This window comes from Oncorhynchus tshawytscha, linkage group LG06, assembly GCF_018296145.1.
Source record: "Oncorhynchus tshawytscha isolate Ot180627B linkage group LG06, Otsh_v2.0, whole genome shotgun sequence".
Classification (NCBI taxonomy): domain Eukaryota; kingdom Metazoa; phylum Chordata; class Actinopteri; order Salmoniformes; family Salmonidae; genus Oncorhynchus; species Oncorhynchus tshawytscha.
Genome location: NC_056434.1, coordinates 14,606,604 through 14,610,995, shown reverse-complemented (window position 1 = coordinate 14,610,995; position 4,392 = coordinate 14,606,604).

Below are 4,392 nucleotides of genomic sequence, written 5' to 3'. Positions count from 1 at the left end.
GTGATATTTTTTTATACATTTGCAAAAATGTATAAAAACCTGTTTTTGCTTTGTCATTATGGGGTATTGTGTGTAGATTGATGAGGGGGAAAAAATAATTAAATCCACTCAGGAATAAGGCTGTAACGTAACAAAATGTGGAAAAAGTCAAGGAATCTGAATACTTTCCGAATGCACTGTATATATAAAACATATATTTTAAATGTTTACTGTTTGGACATAGGTGCACCAAAAAAACACTTTGGCGCCCCACCGAAGACTTTTCTCTTGACCCTCTCCTTCGGGAAGACAGTTAATGCTCAGCCCAGTCAAAGCTCTTCCCTGTCCTGGCACACATACACAAGCCATGTCTCGATTGTCTCAAGGCTTAAAATAGCTTTCACCTGGATTCACTGAAGAGAAAAAATAAGAAACCTGCACACTGCTCTTGCTAGTATCACTGCTCTTTATTATGTTTTACGTATCGGCCTCAAGACCTTCGTCAGAGCTTTTGTGAACGTTTATAATTTGCACCCTTATGAACACATTGCTCCTCCCACATCCTTTCAAAGCATCGAATGGGGTTGGATTCACCTGGTCAGTCTATGTCAAGGAAAGAGCAGTTGTTCCTAATGTTTTGTAGACTCAGTGCATAATGCTGTTTTGCACAGGCCAGGTATGGTAAGTACAAGAAGGAAGTAGGGAAGGGAAAATGTGAGGGAAATATGCTTGTAACAATATACGCAATATACCCTGTAATATACCCTGTAATATACCCTGTAATATACCCTGTAATATACCCTGTAATATACCCTGTAATATACCCTGTAATATACCCTGTAGTCACAAATAGTTCATCTCACTCTGTCTTTCTTGTAAATTCTTAGTGCATTCTTATTGCTGACTGCCTTGTATATGCCTGTATTAGTTGGTGTTGGAGAGGCATCTAGCATTGCAGGTGCACATGCCGGTGTGTGCCATTCTGGCCTGGGCTGCATATGCTTTTCCAATTACCTCTGTTAAACTCCACTGTGACATCCTTGCTCGATGCAAACATCCGAGAGCCGGGCCCAGCCCAGAAGAGGATTTGCATTAGGTAATTCCGGTTGACTCGTGTCAACGGCAATTTGCAGCACTCCAAAAAATGTGGAGAAGCGAGCCAACAAGGGGAACGAATGCCATTGAGTGGCACAGCTGGAGCTTCGAGAAATCGTCTCCAAGAAATCCAATGACTGAAGCATAGAAATCTGAAATTTAAAAGAGAGGAAGGGAAGAAAGAAGAGCAAAGAGAGAAATGAATTTATTCCAAATCCTGCTCAGTAGGACCGTGTGGCCTGGGATGGATCCTCTGCATTTAAATGAAGGAGAGAAACCGCACAAGTGATGTTTATCATTCTTATTTTTTCTCTGTCTTCTTTCTGAGTCTTCAAAGAGTGTCAGATTCCTGCTTGCTTTTCACATGCCATTTCCAACACAGCAGAAATAATTTAAAGCAACTGTAAGCCTGTAAGACACGGGGAGGCCACAATACACCTTGCTTTTGAATCCCTACTGTGTTGTCTGGGTTACTTCTGTAAGGCCATGTACACTTCTTCAGTCCCTCAGTCTTTTGGCTGTACCACACTGGCTAGGAGGGAACACTCCTCATACCTGTTCTTATCAGATTATGCTGCGTCTTATACAGTGTCCTAAAGTCAATCAATCCATCAAATGTATTTATAAACCCCTTTATACATCAGCCAATGTCACAAAGTGCTGTACAGAAACCGCAAACAGCAAGCAAAGCAGATGTAGAAGCATGGTGGCTTGGAAAAACTCCCTAGAAAGGCAGAAACCTAGGAAGAAACCTAGGAAGAAACCTAGAGAGGGTGGATATTCTAAGAGTACGTGGCCATTAAGGCCAGATTGTTCTTTAAGATGTTCAAATGTTCATAGATCACCAGCAGGGTCAAATAATAATCACAGTGGTTGTAGAGATTGCAACAGGTCAGTACCTCGGAAGTAAATGTCAGTTGGCAATTCATAGCCAAGCATTGAGAGGTTGAGACAGCAGGTGTGGTAGAGAGAGATTCGAAAACAGCAGGTTCGGGACAAGGTATCACGTCCGTTGAACAGGACAGTGTTCCCTAGCTGCGGGCAGAACAGTTGAAACTGGAGCAGCAGCATGATCAGGTGGACTAGGGACAGCCAAGAGTCATCAGGCCAGGTAGTCCTGAGACATGGTCCTAGGGCTCAGGTCCTCCGGGAGGGGAGGGAGAGAGAGAGACTACACTACACTTTTATCGATTGTCCTGTTTTCGGCTGAAGAGGGGCACGATATTACCAGGCTTAAGAGAGAATACTTTTTTCTAAAGTGATTGGTGACATCCTGAAAAAAACCAAAGCATTTATCTGAATATCTCTTCTTCTTCCCATGATTCTAGTATACAATTTCTATTTGAATTATACTGCAGTTGCTGTGAAAGGAAGTCTAAAAAACCTTCTTACATAGTTGTGGATGGGACCTACCTCTTCCGAGTAAACTAACTGAAACCAGAAGCTTACTGTATCTGTGGTATGTTTGGGGATCAAGTCTAGCTGTATTAATCTATACAATATTGCCCCTATTGAACTTGAGTGTGATCTTCTGTCTTGCTATGGAAATGATGAATGAAAACTTCTGTGAGCTCACAATAATTTCACAAGCAGTGTAGCCCCCAGTATCTTGTGACTCCTACTGTGTGGCCCAAGGCCTAGCTCTACCAGCTGGACCTGTTTCTGATGGGACTAGACGTGAGATGATATTCCCTCGACAGAGGTGGTCTTTCTCCCCTCACTCAGAGGTCAAACCCAGCCACAGGGAAAGCCCCCTCAGGAGCGAGAGAGGCCGAGGCACAACTCAAGCTCTCTCTTTCCTCTTCCTTTACTTTCTGTTGATACCTCCCTCTCTCCTTCTTTCTCTCTCTCCCCCCACCTCCCTCTGCTGTCACCTGGACCCTCTATCTCTCCTTCTTTCTCTCTCTCCCCCCACCTCCCTCTGCTGTCACCTGGACCCTCTATCTCTCCTTCTTTCTCTCTCTCCCCCACCTCCCTCTGCTGTCACCTGGACCCTCTATCTCTCCTTCTTTCTCTCTCTCCCCCCACCTCCCTCTGCTGTCACCTGGACCCTCTATCTCTCCTTCTTTCTCTCTCTCCCCCCACCTCCCTCTGCTGTCACCTGGACCCTCTATCTCTCCTTCTTTCTCTCTCTCCCCCACCTCCCTCTGCTGTCACCTGGACCCTCTATCTCTCCTTTCTCTCTCTCCCCCACCTCCCTCTGCTGTCACCTGGACCCTCTATCTCTCCTTCTTTCTCTCTCTCCCCCACCTCCCTCTGCTGTCACCTGGACCCTCTATCTCTCCTTCTTTCTCTCTCTCCCCCACCTCCCTCTGCTGTCACCTGGACCCTCTATCTCTCCTTCTTTCTCTCTCTCCCCCCACCTCCCTCTGCTGTCACCTGGACCCTCTATCTCTCCTTCTTTCTCTCTCTCCCCCACCTCCTTCTGCTGTCACCTGGACCCTCTATTTCTCCTTCTTTCTCTCTCTCCCCCCACCTCCCTCTGCTGTCACCTGGACCCTCTATCTCTCCTTCTTTCTCTCTCTCCCCCACCTCCCTCTGCTGTCACCTGGACCCTCTATCTCTCCTTCTTTCTCTCTCTCCCCCCACCTCCCTCTGCTGTCACCTGGACCCTCTATCTCTCCTTCTTTCTCTCTCTCCCCCACCTCCCTCTGCTGTCACCTGGACCCTCTATTTCTCCTTCTTTCTCTCTCTCCCCCCACCTCCCTCTGCTGTCACCTGGACCCTCTATTTCTCCTTCTTTCTCTCTACCCCCCACCGCCCTCTGCTGTCTCCTGCATACTCTCTCTCTCTCCCCTTCTCTCTCCCCTTTCCTCCCTCCACTTTTTCAAGTCAGAGGAGCCACTCACTACTGACCTTGCTCAATGCTTGAGTGGATGGGCTGCTCCAGGCTGCTGGAGCGCCACTGGGAGACATAATAAACGGCGCCCTTTTCATCCCGACACAAAGAATGGAGAGGAGAAGATTTCGGGGGCCTCAAAGGAAGTCTCCCGAACAAAGAAGACCTGCACTGAATAGATCTTGTGAAGAGTTGAGTGGCAGGAGGGGAGAGAGGGGGATCCTGAGCAAACTTCACTTACACACACACACACACACGCACACACACACGCACGCACACACACACACACACACACACACACACACACACACACACACACACACACACACACACACACACACACACACACTCTCTCTCTCTCTCTCTCTCCCCTCACAAAAGGGGGTAATGATGATTGGTTATGTTAATTTTTCTGTTGATGGTATTTGGGGAGTTTGCGCTTAAGGGACATTTCCTGTCTGTGGGATTGAGTGATAGAA